The sequence below is a fragment of the Triplophysa dalaica genome, chromosome 4 (assembly GCF_015846415.1).
Source record: "Triplophysa dalaica isolate WHDGS20190420 chromosome 4, ASM1584641v1, whole genome shotgun sequence".
NCBI classification, from domain to species: Eukaryota; Metazoa; Chordata; class Actinopteri; order Cypriniformes; family Nemacheilidae; genus Triplophysa; species Triplophysa dalaica.
In genome coordinates, this window is record NC_079545.1 from 5,172,404 (window position 1) to 5,185,151 (window position 12,748).

The 12,748-nt window shown below is 37.7% G+C and overlaps 2 long non-coding RNA genes across 12 annotated transcripts in view; one reads left to right on the forward strand and one right to left on the reverse strand.

The window, feature by feature from the left end:
* Positions 1–410: 410 nt before the first annotated feature.
* LOC130418828 (uncharacterized) overlaps positions 411–12,748 on the reverse strand; it is a 40,237-nt gene continuing 27,899 nt past the window's right edge. For 3 of the 11 annotated variants that reach the window (XR_008906406.1, XR_008906410.1, XR_008906403.1), the window contains 7 exons: positions 6,204–6,452; positions 5,452–5,970; positions 4,970–5,218; positions 4,701–4,787; positions 4,432–4,518; positions 3,950–4,198; positions 411–3,721 (listed from right to left, as the gene is read on the reverse strand). This is a non-coding gene — a long non-coding RNA (uncharacterized LOC130418828). Of the gene's footprint in view, positions 3,722–3,949; positions 4,199–4,431; positions 4,519–4,700; positions 4,801–4,969; positions 5,219–5,451; positions 5,971–6,203; positions 6,453–6,685; positions 6,938–7,563; positions 7,705–12,748 lie in introns of those variants that run through there. The other 8 variants (XR_008906402.1, XR_008906408.1, XR_008906404.1 and 5 more) reach the window with 8 other exon arrangements.
* LOC130418829 (uncharacterized) lies at positions 8,592–9,463 on the forward strand. The gene is made up of 3 exons (XR_008906414.1): positions 8,592–8,731; positions 8,821–8,884; positions 9,355–9,463. It is a non-coding gene; the product is annotated as an uncharacterized LOC130418829 (long non-coding RNA).

Consider the following 12,748-nt stretch of genomic DNA (forward strand, 5'->3'; position numbering starts at 1 on the left):
AGTTATTTGAGCTGCCTTTCTCTTCAATTTTTGACCACGCAGGACAGAAAAGTCCAACATCACCCACATAGTCAACATGTTCCTGTTCTTCAGAAATCTGGGCGATGTGTGCCTGTACTTTATCTGTCAATTGACATGACGACTGATCAGGTCATGCTAGTATGTTTCTGACTAGATTTGCAATTTTAAAGTGTAAGATAACAGAACAAGGAAAAAACGCCATAGACTTTTAAGGAGTGTTTTTTTACTTGGACCACTATACAAATACCTGGCAACCACCCTATGGCAACCCAAAACTGATGAGTTTCCTTTTATATATCAATCCATCTTCAAATAGACATTCATGAGATTAAAGGAATGAAAACTTTGGTTTATTTCTTTTGTGTCTCAGAAATTTCTCCTGAGAAAAAGAGTCATGTGTCAAAAGGTTGTCAGCATGTTAAAGACCGAGAGATTTGTTTACCAGATATATTGCAACAATCATGCAAGGATTAGATAAGGTTTTGTCAGTTGTGCCTGTGGGTTTTCCCTGTTCACATTTTTTATATAAATCAGGCAGAAGACTTTTTTGTGAGCAAGGGAGTCGCAGAAAGTAAGTCACATTAATTGCTCAAGTGTGCCTCCTACTGGTACAATCCAAGTATTAGAATTTTTTCTGAAGAAAGTTACACCACTGTGACATGCAGAGTAATAAATCAGGATAATGATTAATGTTTATTAGAAGATAAAACAGACTTGTGTTCACTAGATTAACACATTTTCCTTTGATATTTGAAATGTCAAATAATGGCCTATTGCATCCAAAGTGAAGATGGGTTAATTTTTGTTTAAATCCAATGTGTGAAGGTTTACAGCTGTACACAATCAGTTACACAATCGAATCATGACATTCAACGCACAACAAAAGATCTGAGGTACAGATCCCTGTTAGTTACACACAATCAGTTAAACAATATAATCATGACATTCAACCCACAATGATGAACAATCTGAGGTACAGATCCCTGTTAGTTACACACAATCAGTTACACAATATAAACATGACATTCAACCCAAAATGATGAACAATCTGAGGTACAGATCCCTGTTAGTTACGCACAATCAGATATACAATATAATCATGACATTCAACGCACAACAAAAGAACACAGATGAACAATGTGAAGTACAGATCCCTGTTAGTTACGCACAATCAGTTACACAATATAATCATGACATTCAACCCACAATGATGAACAATCTGAGGTACAGATCCCTGTTAGTTACGCACAATCAGATATACAATATAATCATGACATTCAACGCACAACAAAAGAACACAGATGAACAATGTGAAGTACAGATCCCTGTTAGTTACGCACAATCAGATACACAATATAATCATGACATTCAACCCACAATGATGAACAATCTGAGGTACAGATCCCTGTTAGTTACACACAATCAGTTACACAATATAATCATGACATTCAACACACAACAAAAGAACACAGATGAACAATGTGAAGTACAGATCCCTGTTAGTTACGCACAATCAGATACACAATATAATCATGACATTCAATGCACAAAAAAAGAACACAGATGAACAATGTGAAGTACAGATCCCTGTTAGTTACGCACAATCAGATACACAATATAATCATGACATTCAACGCACAACAAAAGAACACAGATGAACAATGTGAAGTACAGATCCCTGTTAGTTACGCACAATCAGATACACAATATAATCATGACACTCAACCCACAATGATGAACAATCTGAGGTACAGATCCCTGTTAGTTACACACAATCAGATACACAATATAATCATGACATTCAACGCACAACAAAAGAACACAGATGAACAATGTGAAGTACAGATCCCTGTTAGTTACGCACAATCAGATACACAATATAATCATGACACTCAACCCACAATGATGAACAATCTGAGGTACAGATCCCTGTTAGTTACACACAATCAGTTACAGAATCTAATCATGACATTCAACGCACAACATGAGAACACTGATGAACAATGTGAAGTACAGATTCCTGTTAGTTACACACAATCAGTTACACAATATAAACATGACATTCAACCCACAACAAAAGGACACAGATGAACAATGTGAAGTACAGATCCCTCTTAGTTACACACAATCAGATACACAATATAAACATGACATTCAACCCACAATGATGAACAATCTGAGGTACAGATCCCTGTTAGTTACACACAATCAGATACACAATATGAACATGACATTCAACCCACAATGATGAACAATCTGAGGTACAGATCCCTGTTAGTTACACACAATCAGTTACACAATATAAACATGACATTCAACCCAAAATGATGAACAATCTGAGGTACAGATCCCTGTTAGTTACACACAATCAGTTACACAATATAAACATGACATTCAACCCACAACAAAAGGACACAGATGAACAATGTGAAGTACAGATCCCTCTTAGTTACACACAATAAGATACACAATATAATCATGACATTCAACCCACAATGATGAACAATCTGAGGTACAGATCCCTGTTAGTTACACACAATCAGTTACACAATATAAACATGACATTCAACCCACAATGATGAACAATCTGAGGTACAGATCCCTGTTAGTTACACACAATCAGTTACACAATATAAACATGACATTCAACCCACAATGATGAACAATCTGAGGTACAGATCCCTGTTAGTTACACACAATCAGTTGCACAATATAAACATGACATTCAACCCACAATGATGAACAATCTGAGGTACAGATCCCTGTTAGTTACACACAATCAGTTACACAATATAAACATGACATTCAACCCACAACAAAAGGACACAGATGAACAATGTGAAGTACAGATCCCTCTTAGTTACACACAATCAGATACACAATATAATCATGACATTCAACCCACAATGATGAACAATCTGAGGTACAGATCCCTGTTAGTTACACACAATCAGTTACACAATATAAACATGACATTCAACCCACAATGATGAACAATCTGAGGTACAGATCCCTGTTAGTTACACACAATCAGTTACACAATATAAACATGACATTCAACCCACAATGATGAACAATCTGAGGTACAGATCCCTGTTAGTTACACACAATCAGATACACAATCTAATCATGACATTCTCTGAAGGGGCAAATCAAATCCCCTTCGCTCTGAAGGGGCAAAATCAAATCCCCTTCGCTCTGAAGGGGCAAATCAAATCCCCTTCGCTCTGAAGGGGCAAAATCAAATCCCCTTCGCTCTGAAGGGGCAAATCAAATCCCCTTCGCTCTGAAGGGGCAAATCAAATCCCCTTCGCTCTGAAGGGGCAAATCAAATCCCCTTCGCTCTGAAGGGGCAAATCAAATCCCCTTCGCTCTGAAGGGGCAAATCAAATCCCCTTCGCTTTGAAGGGGCAAATCAAATCCCCTTCGCTCTGAAGGGGCAAATCAAATCCCCTTCGCTATGTAGTGGCAAATCCTCTTCGCTATGTAGTGGCAAATCCTCTTCGCTATGTAGTGGCAAATCCTCTTCGCTTTGTAGTGGCAAATCCTCTTCGCTATGTAGTGGCAAATCCTCTTCGCTATGTAGTGGCAAATCCTCTTCGCTCTGTAGTGGCAAATCCTCTTCGCTATGTAGTGGCAAATCCTCTTCGCTTTGTAGTGGCAAATCCTCTTCGCTATGTAGTGGCAAATCCTCTTCGCTCTGTCGTGGCAAATCGTCACATTATAGAGATAATGTTACACTCACACTTAGATTTTCATCTTGAATATTGTTTTCTAGAAGAAACTTTTTCTTTCATTCAAGCAATAGTAGGTTTTAAAATTAAAATGCCAAACTTTCACAGGTTACATTCCGAACCCTCAAACATTTGTTTAAATATTACAAATCTCACTTTGTCTTGCTGATTTAATGTTGTTTTAACAAACTCACGATGGTTGAAGCGATGATTTTGCTTCAAGACACTTTTTGTGACGGAGCTCCACTCAGGGGTGGACGTGTGTACATTGAACCTGCAAACTCAGATTTTCATCTTAAATATTGTTTTTTAGAAGAAACTTTTTCTGTCATTCAAGCAATATTAGGTTTTAAAATTAAAATGCCAAACTTTCACAGGTTATCTTTGTTGTCCATCGACGCTAGCGGGCCTGAAACTTCTGAACTTGTGCAGAATCATTTCATCTGCAAAATAAAAACACAATTAATATGACAGATTCACATCGACTTTACACTCACACACGGGTTGTTTCATTTCAGTGATGGTTTGTGTGCAGTTCTTCAATAGCAACATGACATCAGATGTTGAAACAGTTTGTATGTACCTTCTGTGTATTTTAGCGAACCCTCAAACATTTGTTTAAATATTACAAATCTCACTTTGTCTCGGTGATATAATGTTGTTTTAACAAACTCACAGCGGTTGAAGCGATGACTTTGCTTCAAGACACTTTTTGTGACGGAGCTCCACTCAGGGGTGGACGTGTGTACATTGAACCTGCAAACTAAGATTTTCATCTTAAATATTGTTTTTTAGAAGAAACTTTTTCTTTCACTCAAGCAATAGTAGGTTTTAAAATTAAAATGCCAAACTTTCACAGGTTACATTCCGAACCCTCAAACATTTGTTTAAATATTACAAATCTCACTTTGTCTCGCTGATTTAATGTTGTTTTAACAAACTCACAGCGGTTGAAGTGATGACATTGCTTCAAGACACTTTCTGTGACGGAGCTCCACTCAGGGGTGGACGTGTGTACATTGAACCTGCAAACTAAGATTTTCATCTTAAATATTGTTTTTTAGAAGAAACTTTTTCTTTCACTCAAGCAATAGTAGGTTTTAAAATTAAAATGCCAAACTTTCACAGGTTATATTCCGAACCCTTAAACATTTGTTTAAATATTACAAATCTCACTTTGTCTCGCTGATTTAATGTTGTTTTAACAAACTCACGATGGTGGAAGTGATGACTTTGCTTCAAGACACTTTTTGTGACGGAGCTCCTCTCAGGGGTGGACGTGTGTACATTGAACCTGCAAACTTAGATTTTCATCTTAAATATTGTTTTTTAGAATAAACTTTTCCTTTCACTCAAGCAATATTAGGTTTTAAAATTAAAATGCCAAACTTTAACAGGTTATATTTGTTGTCCATCGACGCTAGCGGGCCTGAAACTTCTGAACTTGTGCGGAATCATTTCATCTGCAAAATAAAAACACAATTAATATGACAGATTCACATCGACTTTACACTCACACACGGGTTGTTTCATTTCAGTGATGGTTTCTGTGCAGTTCTTCAATAGCAACATGACATCAGATGTTGAAACAGTTTGTATGTACCTTCTGTGTATTTAAGCGAACCGTCAAACATTTGTTTAAATATTACAAAACTTACTTTGTCTCGCTGATTTAATGTTGTTTTAACAAACTCACAGCGGTTGAAGTGATGACTTTGCTTCAAGACACTTTCTGTGACGGAGCTCCACTCAGGGGTGGACGTGTGTACATTGAACCTGCAAACTAAGATTTTCATCTTAAATATTGTTTTTTTAGAAGAAACTTTTTCTGTCATTCAAGCAATAGTAGGTTTTAAAATTAAAATGCCAAACTTTCACAGGTTACATTCCGAACCCTCAAACATTTGTTTAAATATTACAAATCTCACTTTGTCTCGCTGATTTAATGTTGTTTTAACAAACTCACAGCGGTTGAAGTGATGACATTGCTTCAAGACACTTTTTGTGACGGAGCTCCACTCAGGGGTGGACGTGTGTACATTGAACCTGCAAACTTAGATTTTCATCTTAAATATTGTTTTTTAGAATAAACTTTTTCTTTCACTCAAGCAATATTAGGTTTTAAAATTAAAATGCCAAACTTTAACAGGTTATATTTGTTGTCCATCGACGCTAGCGGGCCTGAAACTTCTGAACTTGTGCGGAATCATTTCATCTGCAAAATAAAAACACAATTAATATGACAGATTCACATCGACTTTACACTCACACACGGGTTGTTTCACTTCAGTGATGGTTTGTGTGCAGTTCTTCAATAGCAACATGACATCAGATGTTGAAACAGTTTGTATGTACCTTCTGTGTATTTTAGCGAACCATCAAACATTTGTTTAAATATTACAAATCTCACTTTGTCTCGCTGATTTAATGTTGTTTAAACAAACTCACAGCGGTTGAAGCGATGACTTTGCTTCAAGACACTTTCTGTAACGGAGCTCCTCTCAGGGGTGGACGTGTGTACATTGAACCTGCAAACTTAGATTTTCATCTTAAATATTTTTTTTTAGAAGAAACTTTTTCTTTCACTCAAGCAATATTAGGTTTTAAAATTAAAATGCCAAACTTTAACAGGTTATATTTGTTGTTCATCGACGCTAGCGGGCCTGAAACTTCTGAACATGTGCAGAATCATTTTATCTGCAAAATAAAAACACAACTCAGATGACAGATTCACATCGACTTTACACTCACACACGGGTTGTTTCATTTCAGTGATGGTTTGTGTGCAGTTCTTCAATAGCAACATGACATCAGATGTTGAAACAGTTTGTATGTACCTTCTGTGTATTTTAGCAAACCCTCAAACATTTGTTTAAATATTACAAATCTCACTTTGTCTCGCTGATATAATGTTGTTTTAACAAACTCACAGTAATGGGAAAGCGATGACTTTGCTTCAAGACACTTTCTGTGACGGAGCTCCACTCAGGGGTGGACGTGTGTACATTGAACCTGCAAACTTAGATTATCATCTTAAATATTGTTTTTTTAGAAGAAACTTTTTCTTTCACTCAAGCAATATTAGATTTTAAAATTAAAATGCCAAACTTCAACAGGTTATGTTTGTTGTCCATCGACGCTAACAGGCCTGAAACTTCTGAACTTGTGCTGAATCATTTCATCTGCAAAATAAAAACACAATTAATATGACAGATTCACATCGACTTCACTTTTACAAGAGCAGTTTTCCAGTTATGATATTAATAGCCGTGACTATAGACATGGGGTTAATACTACACACATGATATTATTGTCAATGGTAATGCAGAATCATTGACAGCATTCTACACTCCTATATTCAGTTTGATTCATTACAAAAACACACACAATATAAACTCAATGAAAGATAATTTTAACTGATGTCACTCAATTTAACCTCTTTTAGCTCAATGACTTGTGAACACTAGTGATTCTGATGGGCTTCATGTTTCAGGAGATGATCGTGTTTTTATTGTTAATAATGGCAGATCCTCCAGCCTGATATCACATCTGTCCAACTCTAACAATGTTGTGTAATATTTCTTGATTTACTCATCTTACAGTCTGATTATTGTAACGTATTTTCATAGCAAACGGTTGTTTTTTAAACTTGCTATAAAGTTATATTGTGCTTCGGCCACGATAATCTTGTAGTAATCGTCAAATATTGTGACAGGACTGCATCGAGAATATATTAAAAGACTTTATATTGGTTTGTGTGAAGTTTACACACACTTGAGGTCCATAACAACTAATGTTGATCACTCACCTCGCGCTGTTGTGAAGTCGCGCGCTGCTCTGAGCTCTTCTACAGATCAGAAACCGTGAACTGATGTGAGATCTTACACAGATCAGACACCGAACACAGATTCTCAATCGTATTAAAGTAAAGATGTAAGCGAGCCAAACTCGAGGAGTGAACTGGTCACTGACAAAACTGTTTGCACTGATAACATTTGGCTGTGGATGCCTGAGGCTTCAATGACGTCAGGTAGAACGCAAAGCAGCCAATCAGAAGCCAGAGTGCCGTTGAAACGATGACGCCGGAACGCAGAAGACTGTCACTTCATCTGCATCTTCAGTTTGAGTTTTGCATTTGACTCAAACATCATTTAACCATCTTCGTGTCATTCAAAAACATAATATACTATACCACATATACATAATATACATTTAACACAATAAATAAGTCACTAACCGCATATTTAAGTACAATTTATTTGTTTTTAATGTTGTTATTTATGTATGTGCTTCATGTACAGCAATGTCCCTGTTTATATGAGTCTGTGCTTCGGTGTAAGTTTGTACACCCGTAAGCAGAGTCTTCCGTGTGTTAAATGTTCATTTATTCATGAAGTTAAAGGCAATAGATTGAAGAAGTTGTCAATGGATCAGAGTTTCGAGAGAGGTCTCTCTACATTGCGTGAACCTCTGATCAAATCTTTCAAATTGCATTTTACCACTCTATCTGTATTTAATAATAACAATAACACTCATTTTAATTTGTCACACACACTAAGCCTTACTTGATACTAATGCTTCTACTCAATCAAAAGAAAGGACTGTGAATGGCTTAAACATGATGTATATTTAAAACACGGCTTTACACAAGCAGAGACGTTTGCTAAGCTGGACTTTAGTCCAAGTACCCAACCAAATATATAATGATCACCATAATGGAGAATTTAAATGACTTGTTGAATTAAACAACATCAGCAACACTAAACACAACTTAAGCTCTTATTATATTCAAAGTAGTCAAGAGTTTCATTTAGTGACATGTAAATATGTATTTTATTAGCATATTTGATTGTGTATATATATGACATGAATCTGTGTGGCTACTGTCTTTTTTTTCCTGTTCTTGTTCACTTTTTCAGTGGACTCGGATCATGGACAGCAGGTGTCATCACTAAAGATCAATCATCACTTATAAAGTGAACTCAGTTGATTCATTAACTTTGTGAAAAAATTCACATTTCACACCAGAAAGATTCTGCTTCAGTGTTAGTTTGTACACCCGTAGGTACGGACTCATACACCAGCAGGGGTACATTTGACACCAGGGACATTGCTGTGCACGGACACTGGTTTGTTGTACATTATTACTTTTTCTAACAAATAAAATTACACTTAACCATGAGCTCTTTGTTTCATTAAACTCTGAAACTTCAGTACGTCATATACCTTCTGATAAGCCCAAGAAAGATGTCTAGTAAAGAAGATAACATAATGGTGTATATCTGCTAACAGGTTTTTGAAGGGTACATCATGATATACAGTCAGGTCCATAAATATTGGGACATCGACACAATTCTTACATTTTTAGCTCTATACACCACCACAATGGATTTCAAATGAAACAAACAAGTGGTGCTTTAACTGCAGACTGTCAGCTTTAATTTGAAGGAATTTACATCCAAATCAGGTGAATGGTGTAGGAATTACAACAGTTTGCATATGTGCCTCCCACTTGTTAAGAGACCAAAAGTAATGGGACAGAATAATAATCATAAAGGAAACTTTCACTTTTTAATACTTTGTTGCAAATCCTTTGCAGTCAATTACAGTCTGAAGTCTGGAACGCATTTTCCCTTCAGTTTTGTCTTCAGCAATTCAGCGGATTCAGTTCAGGTGATTGATTTGGCCATTGCATAACAGTTCACTTCTTTCCCTTCAAAAACTCTTTGGTTGCTTTTGCAGTATGCTTTGGGTCATTGTCCATCTGCACTGTGAAGCTCCGTCCAATGAGTTCTGAAGCATTTGGCTGAATAAGAGCAGATAATATTGCCCGAAACACTTCAGAATTCATCCTGCAGCTTTTGTCAGCAGTCACATCATCAATAAATACTAGAGAACCAGTTCCACTGGCAGCCATACATGCCCACGCCATGACACTACCACCACCATACTTCACTGATGAGGTGGTATGCTTAGGATCATGAGCAGTTCCTTTCCTTCTCCATACTCTTCTCTTCCCATCACTCTGGTACAAGTTGATCTTGGTCTCATCTGTCGATAGGATGTTGTTCCAGAACTGTGAAGATTTTTTAGATGTCGTTTGGCAAACTCTAATCTGGCCTTCCTGTTTTTGAGGCTCACCAATGGTTTACATCTTGTGTTGAACCCTCTATATTCACTCTGGTGAAGTCTTCTCTTGATTGTTGACTTTGACACGCATACACCAACCTCCTGGAGAGTGTTCTTGATCTGGCCAACTGAAGGGTGTTTTCTTCACCAGGGAAAGAATTCTTCGGTCATCCACCACAGTTGTTTTCCGTGGTCTTCTGGGTCTTTTGGTGTTGCAGAGCTCACCGGTGCGTTCCTTCTTTTTAAGAATGTTCCAAACAGTTGTTATGTTCACGCCTAATGTTTTTGCTATCTCTCTGATGGGTTTGTTTTGTTTTTTCAGCCTAATGACGGCTTGCTTCACTGACAGTGACAGCTCTGTGTGTCTCATCTTTGCTTGCTCGAGCAAATAAAGATTGAACTTCTTGAAACCTGGCTTCTTGGCCTTGTGATTTCTTTCTGCATTGAACAACTGATCTTTACATTTACATTTAGTCATTTAGCAGACGCTTTTATCCAAAGCGACTTACAAATTGGGTAAACAATGGAACCAATTGAGTCAAACATTAGGACGACAAAAAGCATAAGAGCAATAGAAACATCTCTCAAAGCCTACTACAGTGTACAGAGCCAAGTTTAGCTTATCTAAGCTTCCACGACATTAGTCAGAGCAACAGCCAATGACAAGTCACCATACTCAGATCAATCAATACGATCATTATTCACAGATTGTTCTTAGTACTTTTGCAAATAATTACATGATGACCTATTCTGACATTATAACGTGAAATGTGGAGGAGTTTTGGCGTCATGAATGAGCCTAAAGTTTCGTTAACATAAGACAGCACTGAATTTAATGGGTCGACGCTTCGTTTGATTGTTTTTGAGTATTTTTACTAAACCGTCTTATGGTGTTACATGGGAGAGATTAAGAGAAAATGTCTCAATCGAAAAAAAAGCAAACAGCACGATGACAGTGACCCAGACAGAGCAGAGCACGCCTGTATCCAAGGCACCACGAGCATCGGAAGCAAGTGACATCATCCGCACGCAATCCAACCAATGAAAAAAAAACAACAATTTTGCTACTTGTAGTCTACTTAACAATATTCAGTTTTGAACACAGCAGTGTAAGATTTTTTGCCAAAATGAAAACAAAATACTTATAGATGACAGATTGCACTCGCAGTCTCATCTGTGCTTTAATCCAGCACTCACAGATCCGTCTCTAGAGTGTCAAAGACACCACTGACAGCACATTCCTCTAAGGGACTTCCTCGTCCAATGTCACTGTGTGTGAGGAGCAGTGTGTCGCATGCTTTCAGCACGTCGATCATCTCCTCGGGTGCATGCGTGCTTTCAGCCTCACTGCCGGAAGAAACGGGGGGATGTAGCTTTTCCAGACTGTGTTTCTGGTTCAGATCTAATAAAAACAATAGACATACTATATACACTCACCTAAATGATTATTAGGAACACCTGTTCAATTTCTCATTAATGCAATTATGATGGTGGTGTAATGGTGTGGGGGATGTTTTCTTGGCACACTTTAGGCCCCTTAGTGCCAATTGGGCATCGTTTAAATGCCACGGCCTACCTGAGCATTGTTTCTGACCATGTCCATCCCTTTATTACCACCATGTACCCATCCTCTGATGGCTACTTCCAGCAGGATAATGCATCATGTCACAAAGCTCGAATCATTTCAAATTGGTTTCTTGAACATGACAATGAGTTCACTGTACTAAAATGGCCCCCAAAGTCACCAGATCTCAACCCAATAGAGCATCTTTGGGATGTGTTGGAACGGGAGCTTCGTGCATCCCACAAATCTCCATCAACTGCAAGATGCTATCCTATCAATATGGGCCAACATTTCTAAAGAATGCTTTGTAGTACCTGAGACCGATCAGACACGCATAACTAATTCAATTTCTTAAATATTACAACAACACCCCTCACCCCACCAGCAAGCTAGTCGCTTGGGGCTCAACCCCCAATCCGCAACTTACACCAAGAGCAGGACAAGATCTCTGGTGACCATCGCAACTCACACCAATCCATCAAGATAGAGTATTTTACGACCGAATGGAATGTAGGGAGCTGAACTCTCTTTACTCACTTTGGGGACAGACATACAATCCTAAATGCATTTATATGGAAATGTACATATATTCATTGATAAAATTTCCATGTATTAATGTTCATGTCTGTTTTAAACATTAATCCAAAGTATCCATAAATGTGTGTTTAACTACTGGAATTATTAGATTTGTAGTAACTCATTTAACCAAGATGATATTTAGATCATGTTTGGTGTCTTTGAGCTACATTTGTTAAGTCCTTTATGTTTATGTTTGTTGTGTTTTGGTAACTCTTTTCATATTAGTTTTATCAAACTCTTAGAAGTCTTCTTAGTGAACATCCAATCAGCTCTCGCATGCAAAACACCCTCTGAGACACAAAGACAATTAACTTTCCCTCCAAAGTTGCCATCTCCTGATTGGACCAGTCACGTCTGTAGGATGTGACATCCTTACAGTTTAAAAGACATCACGAGAAGAGTCTTTGGTCTTCTCTTGTGTCAGGGTTTTAGGAGTTGTTCTTCACTTTTGCAGGTTGGGAGGGTTCGTTCTGTCTCTCCTTACGTTCTGCATCTCCAAGGATGGACTAGAAGGAGACTTCACCTTTTACCAATAAGTTTGTGCCAGGCTGCGGCCTCGTCTTTCCAGATACAGATCCTCTGCATAAAACTGGTTCTCTCTGATCACTTTCAGCCAAGATCACCTGGAGCCTTAAGAAACTGCATCAGGACACTTTCTTTCTTTTGATGGGCAAGACGTGCAAGTATCAAACTTAGTCTCATTAATGGATGCATAGGGCAT